This window comes from Panthera tigris, chromosome D4, assembly GCF_018350195.1.
Source record: "Panthera tigris isolate Pti1 chromosome D4, P.tigris_Pti1_mat1.1, whole genome shotgun sequence".
In the NCBI taxonomy this organism is placed as follows: Eukaryota; Metazoa; Chordata; class Mammalia; order Carnivora; family Felidae; genus Panthera; species Panthera tigris.
In genome coordinates, this window is record NC_056672.1 from 400,503 (window position 1) to 417,359 (window position 16,857).

The 16,857-nt window shown below is 37.3% G+C and overlaps 1 protein-coding gene across 1 annotated transcript in view; it reads right to left on the bottom strand.

Annotated features, from left to right (window-relative positions):
- ZNF484 (zinc finger protein 484) overlaps positions 1–16,857 on the bottom strand; it is a 178,706-nt gene that overhangs the window by 128,557 nt on the left and 33,292 nt on the right. The gene's annotated exons all lie outside the window — the stretch shown is intronic.

Consider the following 16,857-nt stretch of genomic DNA (forward strand, 5'->3'; position numbering starts at 1 on the left):
ACCAATATTGCACTACATGTTAACTAACCAAAATATATTTTAAAACATCTTTTTAATAAAGAGCTTCTGCACAGCAAAGAAAACAATCAACAAAACTAAAAGACAACCTACTGAATGGAAGAGGATATTTTCAAATGACATTTCTAATAAAGTTTGTTAGGGCCAAAACATCATTTGGTATAGAGCTAAATTTGCCTCTCTAGTGAGGCAAAACTTGCCTAAGTACTTTACCCAATACCCCACAAATTATGAGGCTTTCCACTCTGGTTGGCCTGCACAGGGACTACTTGTGCAGTGCGTGTGTGTGTGCAGCCTTGTGCAGTGCGTGTGTGTGTGTGTGTGTGTGCACATGCACAGCTCCCTCCTGTCTGGTTCTGTGCCCTGGAAATCTAGCCATTTTGACCTCCCCAGACTTGTAGTTAATTTTCTCAGAAAAATTTTAAAAATAAACTTTATTTTGGAATAGTTTTAGATTTAGCAAAAGTTTATTTTAAAATAGGAGAGAAGGGCTCCTGGGTGGCTCAGTTAGTTAAGCATCAGAATCAGCTCAGGTCATAATCTCACAGTTCATGAGTTTGAGCCGCACATCAGGCTCCTCGCTGACAGTGCAGAGCCCGCTTGAGATTCTTTCTCTCCCTCTCTTTGCTGGTCCCCTGCTTGCGCACAAGTGCTCTCTCTCTTTCTCTCTCAAAATAAATAAATAAACTCTAAAAAATAGTAGAGATATTTTCTATAGGTGTACCACACTTAGTCTCCTCTATGACCTACATCTTACATTAGTATGGTGTGCTTGTCACAACTGATGAATTAATACTGATGTGTTATTAGTAACTGAAGTTTATATATTCATTTTTTTAACTTTTTAATATAACGTTCTTTTTTTGTGTGTTCCAGGATACCACAATACTTTTAGTTATTATGTCTCCTCTTGGGTATGAGTTTCTTAGACTTTGTTCTCAGTGACAGTTTGAAGGAACACTGGGGATGAATTTTGTAGAATGTCCTGTAACTAGGATTTTCTGATGTTCCTCTTATGATTATACTGGTGTTCTATGTTTTGGGGAGGAAGACCGCAAGGTAAAGTGCCACTCTTTACATACCATCAACATGACTTATCACTGTTGATGTTAACCTTGATCACCTGGCTGAGTTCCCAAGTAACTTCTGAATAGGCTCTGCACTGACAGCATGCAGTCTGATTGGGATATTCTCTCTCCCTCTCTCTCTCTCTCTCTCTCTCTCTCTCAAAATAAATAAATAAACATTTAAAAAATCAAGAAAGTCATCGAGAGGTAGTGATGTCATTAACATGGTAAGAGTTTTCTTTTCTATCTTGCTCCCAAATAACACAATTTAGCCAATTACCAATGGACAAGACAGCATTCAATTTGTGGAAGTCCAGGAATCCAGCAGAAAAACTAGCATACCATTGGAACACCAACAACAAAAAATCCAAGACTGGAATCATAGAAGAGAATAAGAGGGACAGTTTCACTTTCCCTGCATTACCTTTCCACCAAAGCAGCACAGCTCGATGCCAAGATGGATTTTGTCTGTCCTGATTTCTCCCATGAGGGAACATGAGCATGTGAGTACCCAGTTTCACCACCTATGTAGAATGCTGAAAACCAGACCCACATTTTTTTCTCATCCCATCCAGAATATTGAGGTATGCAGTGTGGCTGGGAGACAGGGAGTGGCTGGTAGAATAGCAACCAGGGGCACAAAGGGATGTGGATCCTATTAACTGCATTGCAGGCTCCATCAGGAATCCCACCTGTGACTGTGGTAGATGCTTGCCTGTGGATCTCAACTGGTTCATGGGCACCCCCAGTGATTCAAGTGCCTCACCTACACACACCAGTACATTGTGGTCCGTTCCTTGAGCATGCCCAAAAAAGTGGTGAGAGAGACTCTGAAGAGGGCTACTGAGTATGCGTAGAAAACCAGCTTGATTCTGCAGAATTAGGAGAAACCACAGACTTAGGCACTCAGCAGCAATGCAGGGACAGCAAAAGGGAGTCTGTCAGTACCAAACCTGACAGTGCAGGATCAATAGAAGGCATATAATTTTAAGATTTCCTCCACAAAAGGGAACAAGAAGTGTGGAGTAGACATATCCACAGAAAAGGGCTGAGCAAAGCTCAGAATCCCTAACAGGGCAAAAGGAAAGTATTTCTTATGTAAATCACATTAATAAAAGAAAGGATAAGATCCTGTCAATAGATGGAGAAAAAGCATTTGACAAAATATAGCATCCTTTCTTAATAAAAACCCTCAAGAAAGTCAGGATAGAAGGAACATATCTAAACATCATAAAAGTCATGTATGAAAAGCCCACAGCTAATATCATCCTCAATGGGGAAAAATTGAGCGCTTTCCCCCCTGAGATCAGGAACACGACAGGGATGTCCACTCTCACCACTGTTGTTTAACATAGTGTTGGAAGTCCTAGCCTCAGCAATCAGACAACAAAATGAAATGAAAGCATCAAAAGTGGCAAAGAAGAAGTCAGACTTTCACTTTTCACAGATGACATGATACTCTACATGGAAAACCCGATAGACTCCACCAAAAATCTGCTATAATTGATACATGAATTCAGCAAAGTCGCAGGATACAAACTCAATGTACAGAAATTGGTTGCATTTCTATACACCAATAATGAAGCAACAGGAAAAGAAATCAAGAAATGGATCCCATTCACAATTGCACCAAGAATCATAAAATACCTAGGAATAAACCTAACCAAAGATGTAAAAAACCTGTATGCTGAAAACTATAGAAAACTTATGAAGGAAATTCCACAAAGAAAGGGAAAAACATTCCATGCTCATGGATTAGAAGAAAAAATATTGTTAAAATGTCAATACTACCCAAAGCAATCTACACATTCAATGCAATCCCAACCAAAATGACACCAGCATTCTTCTCAAAGCTAGAACAAACAATCCTAAAATTTGTATGGAAACACAAAAGACCCCAAATAGCCAAAGTTATGTTGAAAAAGAAAACCGAAGCAGGAAGCATCACAATCCCGGACTTTAGCCTCTACTACAAAGCTGTAATCAAGACAGCATGGTATTGGCACAAAAACAGACACATAGATCACTGGAATAGTATAGAGAACCCAGAAATGGACCCACAAATGTGTGGCTGACTAATCTTTGACAAAGCAGGAAAGAGTATCCAATGGAAAAAAAAATACAGGCTCTTTAGCAAATGGTGCTGTGGAGAACTGGACAGCAACATGTAGAAGAATGAAACTAGGCCACTTTCTTACACATACACAAAAACAAACTCAAAATGGATGAAAGACCTAAATGTGAGACAGGAAACCATCAAAACCCTAGAGGAGAAAACAGGCAACAACCTCTTTGACCTCAGTGGCAGCAATTTCTTGCTTGACCCATCTCCAAAGGCAAGGGAATTAAAAGCAAAAATGAACTATTGGGACCTCATCAAGATAAAAAGCTTCTGCACAGCAAAGGAAACATTCAACAAAACTAAAAGGCAACTGACAGAATAGAAGAAGATATTTGCAAATGACATATAAAGGGTTAGTATCAAAAATCTATAAAGAACTTACCAAACTCAACACCTGAAAAACAAATAATCCAGTGAAGAAATGGGCAGAAGATATGAATAGACATTTTTTCCAAAGAAGACATCCAGATGGCCAGCAGAAACATGAAAAGATGCTCAACATCACTCATCATCAGGGAAATACAAATCAAAGCCACACTGAGATACACCTCACACCAGTCAGAGTGGCTAAATTAACAACTCAGGAAACAACAGATTCTGGCAAGGATGTGGAGAAATGGTAACCCTCCTGCACTGTTGGTAGGAATACAAACTTGTGCAGCCACTCTGGAAAACAGTGTGGAGGCTCCTCAAAAAATTAAAAATAAACTACCCTACAACCCAGCAATAGCACTACTAGGAATTCATCCAAAGGAGACAGGAGTGTTGATTCATAGGGGCATATGTACCACAATGTGTATAGCAGCGCTTTCAACAATAGCCAAATTATGGAAAGAGCCTAAATGTCCACCAACTGGTGAATGGATAAAGAAGATGTGGTTTATACATACAATGGAATACTACTTGGCAATGAGAAAGAATGAAATCCTACCATTTGCAGCAACATGGATGGAACTGGAGGGTATTATGCTAAGTGAAATAAGTCAGGCAGAGAAAGACAGATATCATATGTTTTCACTCATATGTGGAACTTGAGAAATTTAACAGAAGACCATGGGGGAAGAGAAGGGGAAAAAAATAGTTACAAATACAGAAGGAAGGAAGAAAACCATAAGAGACGCTTAAATATAGAGAATAATCTGAGGGTTGATGGCAGGGGGGTGGGGTCAAGGGAGAGGGGAGTATGGGTGATGGGCATTGAGGAAGGCACTTGTTGGGATGGGCACTGGGTGTTGTATGTAAGCGATGAATCACAGGAATCTACCCGCAAAACCAAGAGCACACTATATAACTGTATGTTAGCCAACTTGACAATAAATTTTATTTTATTTAAAAAAAAATGGGAAGAAGACATGAAAAGACATTTTTCCAAAGAAGACATCAAGATGGCTAACAGATGCATGAAAAAAATGCTCAACATCACCCATCATCAGGGAAATACAAATCAAAACCATAATGTGATGTCACATCACACCTATCCAAATGACTAAAATCAACAACACAAGAAACAACAGGTGTGGGCAAGGATGATACTGCAAACTGGTGCAGCAACTGTGGAAAATAGTATGGAAGTTCCTCAAAAAGATAAAAATATAAGTACCATACAATCCAGCATCACTAGGTGGTTACTTACTCAAAGAGTACAAAAATACTAATTCAAAGGGATTTATGCATGCCAGTGTTTATAGCAGCATTATCTACAATAGCCAAATTATGGAAACAACTCAAGTGTCCATCAGTTGATGAATGGATAAAGAAGAGGTGGTATGTATACACAATACCATAAAAAAGAAGGAAATCTTCCCATTTACAATGGTATGGATGGAGCTAGAGAAAGTCACTCAGAGCAAGACAAATACAATGTGATTTCACTCATATGTGGAATCTAAGAAATAAAACAAACAAGCAAAGGGACAGAAAAGAGAAAGAGAGGCAAACCAGGAAACAGATTCTTAACTATAGAGAACACATTGATAGGTTGCCAGAAGGGAGGTGGGTGGGGGGAATGGGTGAAACGGGTGATGGGGATTAAGGAGTGCACATGTTGTGATGAGTACCAAGTGTTGTAAGGAATTGTTGAATCACTATACTGTACACCTGAAACTAATATAACACTGTATGGTAAATAACTTTAATGTAAATAAAAACTTTAACAATGGTACTGGTGATGGATATATGGAGATTATTATACTATTCAATATTTCTACAGTAAACAATTGCAATGGTTAAATTAAAAAAATAAAAGCAACATATGGAAATGAGTAGCATTTCTGTACACTAACAACAATATATCTGCAAAAGAAATAGAGAAATGAATGTCACTTACAATAGTGTCAAAAACAATATGATACTTAGGAATATACTTAACCAAGGAGGTGAAATATCTGTACACTGAAAACTATTAAGACATTGATGAAAGAAGCTGAGGACACAAATAAATGGAAAGATATCCTGTGTTCAAGGATCAGAATAATTAATATTGTTAAGATATCCATATTGCCCCAAACCATCTATAGATTCAATGCAACCCCTATCAAAATTCCAATGGCATTTTTTACAGAATTGGATAAAATGATCCCAAAATTTGTATGGAACCTCAAAAGACCTCCAAATGTCCAGATTAGTCTTGAGGGAAAAAAACAAAGCTGGAGGCATCACACACCCTAATTTCAAACTATATTACAAAGCTATAGTAATCAAACACTATGGTATTGGCATAATACCATAAATCAATGGAACAGAATCAAAATCCCAGAAACAACCTCATGCATATTAAGTTAAAAATATTTGACATGGAGCCAAGAATACTCAATAGGGAAAGGACGGTCTTCATCAAATAGAGCTGGGAAAACTGGATAACTACATGCAGAAAAGTGAAACTGGACCACTCCCTGCTACCCCTCACAAAAATTAACTTGAAAGAGACTAAAGACTAAACGTAACAGGTACTAACATAAGATTCCCAAAAAAGAGGAAAAACTCCCTGACATAGATCTTGGCAACTATTTATAATTTATATACACATGACACCAAAAGCAATAATCAAGTGGGACTACATTAAACTCAAAAGCTTATGCACAGCAAGTGAAACAGTTGCAAAACAAAATGGAAACCTACAGACAAAATATGCAACTCAGTAGCAGAAAAGCAAACAATCTGATTTAAAAATGGGGAGGGGATGGCGCCTGGGTGGCTTGGTCGGTTAAGTGTCCGACTTCGGCTCAGGTCATGATCTCACGGTCCGTGAGTTCGAGCCCTGCATCGGGCTCTGTGCTGACCGCTCAGAGCCTGGAGCCTGTTTCAGATTCTGTGTCTCCCTCTCTCTCTGCCCCTCCCCTGTTCATGCTCTGTCTCTCTCTGTCTCAAAAATAAATAAATGTTAAAAAAAATTTTTTTTTAAATGGGGAGGGGATCTGAAAACACATTTTTTCCAAAGATGTCCAAATGTCCAATAGGTACAGGAAAAGATCCTCAACATCACTTATCATCAGGGAAATGCAAATCAAAACCACAATGAGATACCACCTCATATCTGTTTTAATGACTATTTTTTTTAAGGGAGATAACAAGTGTCAGTAAGGATGTGGAGAAAAGGAAATGCTTATGCACAGCTGATGGGAATGTAAATTGGTGCGCCACTATTAAAAAACAGTATGGAGTTTCCTCAAAAAATTAAAAATATAACTAGGATATGACGGAGCAATTCCACTTCTGGGTATATATCAAAGGAAATAAAACCAGTATATCGAAGAGATGTCTACACTCCCATATACTGCACCATTATTCACAATAGCTAGGGCATGGAAACAAACTAAGTGTCCATTAACAGATCAATGATAAAGAAAATATTATACACACACACAAACACACAGTGAAATACTAATCATATAAAAAAGGAAATCCTTCCATTTGCAACATGGATGGAAATTTAGGGCATTATCTGAAGTGAAATAAACCAGACAGAGAAAGACAAATAATGTATGATTTCACTTATATGTGGAATCTAATAAAGTCAAACTCATAGAAACAAGAGAGGATGATTCCTAACAGCTGGGGTGTGGGGGAAATGGGGATGAATAATTTCTGGCAATGTAATGTAGAGCATGGTGACTATAGTGAATACTGCATTACATACTTGAAAGTGGCTAAGAGACTAGATCTTAAATGTTCTCACCACACGAAAAAGCTATGTGAGATAATTGATATATTAACTAACCTTATAGTAGTAATCATTTAGCAATGTATGTGCATCAAATCATCATTGCACACCTTAAATTTACACAATGCTACATGTCAATTACATCATGATAAAGCTGGAAAAAAGGTGAATAAAAATAGGAATTTATATAAGAAAAAAGGAATTAGAAAGTTATCATTTTGCAGATATCAGACTGAACAATTGGGCTAGGTAAGAAACATGAGTAAATGCTAAGTATACTGGATGAATCTTTGAGGAGTAAATCAATACCTTATGCCTTCTGACATGATGAACTTAGAATACGGAATCATTTCTATGGCATCCTTGAAAAAAGTTACTCAAATCTAGTCATGAATAAACATCAGACAAAAACAGTCTGAGAGATTCTACAAAATAACTGGTCTGTACTCTTCATTAAAAATGTCATTCAGGGGGCATCTGGGTGACTCAGTAGGTTGATGGTCTGACTCTTGGTTTCAGCTCAGGTCATGATCTCATGGTTCGTGGGATCAAGTCCCACATTGGGCTCTGTGCTGACAGCATGGAGCCTGCTTGGGATTCTCTCTCCCTCTCTCTCTCTGCCCCTTTCCTGCTTCTCTCTCTCTCTCTCTCAAAATAAATAACCACTTCAAAAAATGTCATAAAGTACATAAAAACTACATCACATAAAAAGACAAGAGTTGTAGTAGATAAAAGGAGACAAGATAACTCTAAGATTTTCTTTAGCAATAAAGTATGCTATTTGAACAAATGGCAAAACTTGAATAAGGTCTGTGGATTGGATAATATTGGATCAATATTAATTCCTGCTTTGGTAGTTATGTTGTGGTTATTTGGAATGTCCTTTTTTAAGGAAACACAAACTGAAGAATTTGGGATAAAGAGGAGTCATGTCTACAATTTGCTGTCAAAAATTTTTTTAACATTAAAAAAAATTTTTTTAAAGAGGCACCTGGGTAGCTCAGTTGGTTAAGCATCTGACTTGGGCTCAGGTCATGATCTCACAGTTTGTGAGTTTGAGCCCCACATTGGGCTCTGTGCTGACAGCTCAGAACCCGGAGCCTGCTTCGGATTCTGTGTCTCCCTATCTGCTCCTCCTCTGCTCACACTCTGTCTCTCACTCTCAAAAATAAATAAACATTAAAGAAAATGATAAGTAAGTAAGTAAATAAATAACTTTAAAAAAAAGTGATATGTTTATGTGGGGAGAGGGTTGAAGTACATGTAGTTAAATGTTAACATTTGGGAAATCTAGGTGAAGAATACATGGGAATTTTAAGATGTTCTTTCAAATTTTCTTTCAGTCTGAAATTATGTCAAAATAAAAATTTTAAAGAAAAAAAAGTATAGCTGAATTATCACAAGCAAAATCAACAGAGAAATGACAGATTAGTAAGAAACATGCAAGGCATACAACAAAGGAATCCTGTCCAAAATATATAAAATCAACAAAAAAAGAAGATAATAGGCAAAGACAATATGCAGGCAGTTCACAGTAAAATAAATAAAAATGGCTTCTAAACACACACACACACACACACACACACACACACACACACACACGCGCGCAAGAACCCCACCACGTTCATATTAAAATATGGTTAAGGGATGCGTGGATGGCGCAATTGGTTAATTGTCAGACTCTTGATCTTGGCTCAGGTCACGATCTCACAGTTTGTGAGTTCGAGCCCTGCACTGGGCTCTGTGCTAACAGCACAGTGCCTGCTTGGGATTCTGTCTCTCTTTCTCTTTGCCCCTCCCCAGCCTATTCTCTCTCTCTCTCTCAAAATAAATAAACTTAAAATATGGTTAAAAATATGTACATAGTTACCTTTTTCTCATTTCAGACTCAGAAAAAATTTGACAATCTTTTAACTTCTATAAAGTTAAAATATCCCCAACCCAAAAATCTATGTAAAAAGTATACTGTATACTTTCTGACATGTAAAAACATTAGCTACAAACAAATGCCCATCAAAATGTGATAGGGTGGGGCGCCTGGCTGGCTCAGTCAGGAGAGCACGTGACTCTTGATCTCAGGGTCCTGAGTTTGAGACCCATATTGGGTGTGGTGATCATTTTTTTTAATATGAAAAAAATGTGATGGAGTAAATAATAATGGTACATCCATTATCAATGTATATATAGAATATATACCAATAACATTTAAAAATAAGTGATACAGATATGTGTACTAATATCCAGAGTAATTAGCCAGCCATGCTGATTTTCTGCTTAAATTCCAAAGATTAAAATTGGCAGAGGAATGTGGGGATTGCATTTACTGCATATTCTCTTGTAATGTTTTAAATATTTTAAGCAAGTGCATATATTATCAGTAATAGATGAACTATATTTTCTCATAGAACTAAATGATATAGCTGTTGTTTTAACAGAATCTATTAATTCTGCAACTGAAATCTATTAATTCTTTCTTTCCAATGTTGATATCAATATTTGCATTTTCTCGTCTTATTTCATATGCCATATTTTCTAATACTATGTTAAACAATAATGGCACCAGTTGAAAAACCTAATTGCTGATTTTTAACAGTTTATTTATTTTGAGAGAGAGAGTGTGAGTGGGAGGGGCAGAGAAAGGGAGAAAGAGAATCCCAAGCAGGCTCTGCTCTGTCAGAGAAGCCCAACACAGGGCCCAAAATCCCAAACTGTGAAATCATTGACATGAACCAAAATCAAGAGTCAGACACACTTAACTGACTGAGCCACCCAGGAGCCCCCTAACTACTGATTTTAATTCAACTATTTATTTCTACTTAAAATAATTTGTTGTTGCTATTAACAAAATAACTACATTTGAGTAGTTTCTAGCCATGTCTATTTTATTAGTAAAGAATGATGAATTGATCAAATACTTTTCAGTAAATATTGATATTAAACCTATTGTCTTATGTATTTATTTTTTAATTTTTAAGTTTATTTATGAGAGAGACAGAGACAGCATGAATGGGGGAGGGACAGGTAGTGAGGGAGAGAGAAAATTTCAAGCAGGCTCTGCACTGTCAACACAGAGCTCGATGTGGGGCTTGAACTCATGAAACCTCGATATGACCTGAGCTGAAACCAAGAGTTGGAGGCTTAACCGACTGAGCCACCCAGGTGCCGCTCCTTTCTCTTTTTTTTAAATGTTTATTTTTGAGAAAGAGCAAGAGCAGAGAAGGGCAGAAAGAGAGGGAGACAGGATTGGAAGCAGGCTCTGTGTGGGGCTCAGGAACTGTGAGACCATGACCTGAGCGGAAGTCAGAGGTTTAACTGACTGAGCCACCCAGGCGCCCTGCCTTTCTCTTTTAACTTAGGTTATCCTCACTGATATCCCATCACTTTTGAATTTCAGGATTAAAATCATTACTAGTTTTTATTTTATATACTGCAAGATTCATTCTATGTGCTAAAATGTCACGAGTGTTGCATCTATGGTCATAAGCTACAAGAGTTAATAATAATTCCTTATTTTTGCATTATATTTATTATGATGGCTTTATAGTGATGGCGTATTTTTAAATTTCAATGAAGCAATGAAAAGAAATAAAAATATACTGGGAAATGCTATCTCTAGGATTTGGAATAATTTGAATTAATAAAATTATCTGGTCTCTAAACATACCAAAATCAGATATGAATCCAACTTTTCATGTTGTTTTTTAAAAATCAGCTTTATTGATATAATTTACATACAATAAACGGCATCAATTTAGTGTTCAATGCATTTGACAGCTGTGTACATTTGCAAAACCACCAACACAATAAAAATACAAAACATTTTCATTACCCTAAAAACATTCCTTGTTCCCCTTTGATGAACATCCCTCCCTCCACCCCCGGCCCCAGGCAACCGCCAATCTGATTTTTGTCACTTTCTGTTAGTTTGCATTTCCAGAATTTCATATAAATGCAATTATTCAGTATGTTATACCTTTATGTATGGCTTCTTTTACTCAAAATGACCTCAATTTATCTGTGCTGTTGCACATGTCAGTAGTCATTGCTCCTTACTGCTGAATAGCACTGTAGCAGTCGTTTATGGATATGCGACATTTTGGATATCTATTCGCTTGATGATGGACATGTGAGTTATTTTCAGTTTGACGCTATTATGAATACAACTATCCACAATCAGGTAGAAGTCTCTATGGGACATAAGTTGTTGGTGCTTTTGGGTTAAATATGGGGAGTGGAATGACTAGGTTGTAATGGTAGCTGTATGTTTTGACTGCTTAAGAACTTGAAAACTATTTTTCGAAGGGTTTGTCATTTCAAATTTCCACTTGCCACAAATGAGTTCCAGTTTCTGCACAACTTCCAACATGTGATGCTGCCAATCATTTTGATTTTAGTCATTGTAATGAGTGTATAGAGGTATAATTGTGATTTTAATTTGTATTTCCTTAATGGCTAATGTTGAAAATGCTTTCTTGTCCTTCTTGGCCACATCACATCTTCTTTCATGAACAACCTTTGAATTTGTTGCAATTTTTTAATTAGATTATTTGCTTTCTTATAATTGGGTTGTAAATGTCCTTAAATTTTCAGGATACAAATCTTTTGTCAGATATCTATTGCAAATATTCTCTCCCATTCTGTCCCTTGCCTTTTCATTTTGTTAGTAGTGCTTTTCAAAGGATGAGTTATTAATTTTGAAAAGTCAAATTTATCTTTTTTTTTTTTTTTATAGTTCCTATTTAAGAAATCTTTTCCTGGGGCGCCTGGGTGGCGCAGTCGGTTAAGCGTCCGACTTCAGCCAGGTCACGATCTCGCGGTCTGTGAGTTCGAGCCCCGCGTCAGGCTCTGGGCTGATGGCTCGGAGCCTGGAGCCTGTTTCAGATTCTGTGTCTCCCTCTCTCTCTGCCCATCCCCCGTTCATGCTCTGTCTGTCTCTCTCTGTCCCAAAAATAAATAAAAAAAAAAAAAAAAAAAAAAAAAAAAAAAGAAATCTTTTCCTAATGTCCTGGTATATTTTTAAAAAATTTTTAATGTTTCTTTATTTTTGAGGGACAGAGACAGAGCATGAGCTGTGGAGGGGCAGAGGGAGAGGAGACACAGAATCTGAAACAGGCTCCAGGCTCTGAGCGGTCAGCACAGAGCCCGATGCGGGGCTCGAACTCACAGACTCCGAGATCATGACCTGAGCCGAAGTCAGACGCCCAACCGACTGAGCCACCTAGGCGCCCCTGTCCTGGTATATTTTAAATGGTTGCTCTGTATAATGATATTTAGCATCTATTGTAAGGTTATCAACTTTTTTCATTTCCCTTTTGATTTGGATCAATTTCCTCTTGCCAGGAAATCATTCATTTCCTCTAGGTAGTATTCTCTCTCTTGATCCTATTAATGGATACAGTATCAATTGTGCTTCTTCTTACTCATTACAAATCTTATGTAAATTTGCTCTCTTTACCTTATTTAAACTTATGTGGGGGATCTACTGGGGTTTTAAAATATTTTTCTACTTTAAAAGAAAAAGGATGGATTACTTTATACATCTTGATGCCTGAATAAATTTAGGCACGCTTTCAGATACAAGAGAAACCTAGAATAGAATGGCTTATGTAAAATCTGCTTATTTCTATCACCTAGCAAAAGTCTGGAGTTAACTTGCTATTAGTGTTGACTAAATATTGTCACGACCAGTGTCTCTGATTCTTTCCCCTAGGATTGAGAGAAGGTTGCCATGCCACTGCCCCAGGCATCACGTGCAAGGCCAGAAGGTGGGTAAATTAATGGCAGCAGCTAAATCTGTCCCTTTTTAGGAAAGCAAAGGTTTTCCCGGAACACACCTATCAGTGTTTTGCTTTTCCTGGCCTGAGTCAGTCACCAGGCAAACTAACAGCTTCAAAAGATGCTAACAAAGTAAGCAATAAGGGAAGAGGATTGGAATTGCTTAGCAAACGCAACACTGTCTAAAACTGTGAAAGTGGCTATCCATGCCCAAGAAACAAATAATCACTTTTCCTAAAGATACACAACATATACCAAAAAAGACACTTAAAAATCTTCTAATATGTGAAGCTTAACTAAGACTAGAAACTCAGAAACTATAATAGACAGACATATTTAAACATGTAAAAAATAAAATCATGTGAATGAGAAAATATATACAAAGTCAAGAGTCAAGCAATAGTTTTCTTAAGAGTTATTACCATTGACATACAAAAAGCTGTTACAAATTGACAATCCAAAATAAATAAATAAATAAATAAATAAATAAATGGTATAAAAAGGCAACTCACAAAAGAGCAAGGTATATGGCCAAGAAACACTTAAAGAGGTACATTAATATGTAAATTAAAAGTAGTTATCACTTTGCAATCAGAAAACTTCTCCAAGTTAAAAAGTAACCACTATTTTTAGTATAGGGGAAACCGTTTTATACACTAATGTTGGAAATATGAAATGCAAGTCTTACTCCACAGAGATCTGGCAATTTCTTTAAATAAGAAAACACAGATGGGGCGCCTGGGTGGCTCAGTCGGTTGAGCATCCGACTTTGGCTCAGGTCATGATCTTGCTGCAGTTCATGAGTTTGAGCCCTGCTTCAGGCTCTGTGCTAACAGCTTAGAACCTGGAGCCTGCTTTGGATTCTGTGTCTCCCTGTCTCTCTTCTCCTCCCCGGCTCACACTGTCTCTCTTTCAAAAATAATAAATTTTTTAAAAATTAAAAAAAACCCACACTCATACGTGTGCACATATATTAATGGTCTACATCACCAAGTAAAAAGAAAACTATGAAGTTGACAACCATTGCTCACATGGTGACAGACTGTTGCAGTGGCTGGAGTTGCTAGAAGAGTGGACAAAGTCCAAAGTTCAATAAATAGAACACGTCACATTTACATAGTTTTATGTGTGTCTACACACACGTATGTGTTTCAACATATTTAATTAAAAGAAAGGCTGATGTCTGGTGGGGACACTTCTGTCAACGAGTTGGCATTGTTCTCCACTGGGGTCTTCATTTGGTGGGCTCCTCTCCTGAGTATTGTCTTCTCCTACCTCTATATTATCTCTACGGCCTTGAGGATCCGCTCCTTAGAGGGGAGGCAAAAGTCCTTCTTACTATGGCAGCACCATGTTCACATACGTACGGCCCCTCACTCACTGGGGGAAGACCAGCTGGTCTCCGTCCTGTATGGTGTTGTCATTCCCGTGCTAAACCCCATCATCTGCCCTTGAAAGAATAAGGACATCAGAAAGGCCTTGAAAGTGGTGGCAGAAAAGGTAGCAGCCTTCAAATCTCATTTCCCTTGACTTGTACTGTTTCTTTTTCTATGATGATTAGTGATAGAAAATTACCCTACTGACACAATCTGGTTGTTTCTTGCCAACATTACTAATAAAACTCTAAGAATTAAAATTTCAATGATAAAACAAATGAGGCAAAATGTATAGATCAACAATAGATGAATTTGGGTAAAGGGTTACTATATATTTTTTGTACTCTTCCTATTCTTGAAACACTTCTATCTGTTCTATGTTTTAAATGATTTCCACATAAAAAGTTTAAAAAGTTTTTAAAAAGGCAATTATTGGGCTGGCCTATTTGTCCCCACTGGTTTGAGACACAGGCATGAAATTTAACCAATAAACAAAATGAATTATATTTCTTGTGAAATTTGCTTCTATGGGAATACTTCTTCTTCCTGTAACAAATTTAGTATCCTCCCAGTATGAAGTTTATGGCATTTTAAGAAAATGATGTATTTGGGGGCACCTGGGTGGCTCAGTCGCTTGAGCACCCGACTTCAGCTCAGGTCATGATCTCACGGTTTTTGAGTTTGAGCCCCGCATCGGGCTCTAGGCTCTCAGTTCATAGCCTGGAGCCTGCTTCGGATTCTGTGTCTCCCTCTCTTTCTGCTCCTCCCCCACTCACACTCTGTCTCTCAAAAAATGAATAAATGTTAAAAAAATTTTTTTTAAAGAAAATGATGTATTTGAAAAGAAAATTTGATGTATTAAGAAATGATTTAATTCTTCTCCATTGTCTACGATGTCCAGTAAGATACAACTCATGGACAAAGACTTTTTGACATACAGCAATTCTGTAGGATAATTTACAATTGGTTCAAACTTACATGAGAAGCCTTTCTCATTTTCAGAAAATACACAATTTCACTCATGCACAAATACTGAATACTGAAAACTGATTTCTGAATGAAGATATTTTCACACAAAGTGCATTAATTTTGTCTACTTCCAGCAGACATTTTATGATTTCTACGTGGTTCTTCAAGGGATTGCTTTTATAGGTTTCTCTCTCCAAAATGAGTTTCCGGGAAACAATAAGCTTTTGGCCTGTTATTTCTCTCATGTGTGAATTTGCTGACGTTCAGAAAGCTGACTTTCCAGCAGATGATTTTTCTGGTTATTGTATACATAAGGTTTCTCTCCAGCATGAATTCTCTGTTATGTAATGAAGTAATGATTTGTGAATGCAGCTCTACTCACATTTACTAAGAAAATTACTCTCTCCTATGAATCATCTGATATACAAATGTTGGTTTGCGTTAAAGTTTTCTTACATCTACTGAATTCACAGACTAAGATTCCTTTTAAAAATTAAAGTACACTGCTAATTAAATTTACATTGTAAAACTTTTTTAAAAGTTCTGCTGTAAATACAAATGAACTATATTATAGTTCTGGCATAAAAAGCTATGTCCAATTCACACTACTCTCCTTCTTGCACATGCATCCAATCTACACTACCCTTGGAGTTCCATCTAAGTAAGAGTTAGCTCCCCCCATTCCACCCAGAACTGTTCCATCATCCATTCCCCAATTTCCAGCGCCCCTTCAAATATGTGGAGGCCCACAAAAGGAAGTCTTCCTTTCTCCTAGATGTTGCCATGTTGACAGAAGGTAACATATCTTCTTTTTTTTGGCTTAGTAATGTAGAATTGTTGTATGTGTGTATGTATTTATAAAGTTTATTTTGAGAGACACAGAGAGAGAGAGAGAGAGAGAGAGAGAGAGAGAGAGGAGGGACAGAGAGGGAGAGGGAGAGAAGAGAGAATTCCATAGGCTCTGTACTGGTTATGCAGAGCCTGATATGGGGCTCAAGTTCACAAACCATGAGATCATGACCTGAGCCAAAACCAAGAGTTGGACACTAACTGACTGAGCCACCCAGGTGCCCACATTTTTTAAAAATGTGCCTGGGAATAAAAAGGTTGAGAATCACTATCTCAGTGATCCTTCTAAATTAGTCTTTAAAATCCTTATTTTCAAACCCCTGGGCTCATACACCAGCCTTCATTAACTTAATTTCCTATTCATTACCCAAAGGAAAAAAGCCACACTATTAACAAAGAAACATGACAGTCTCAATCTCCTTTTGCCAAAGATTGGCAGCTACCATAATAAAATCTGATACCACCACAGTCAGTTTTCTCTTAGGTTTCAAAGTTTACAAAATCTTCAACAAAACAGTAAAT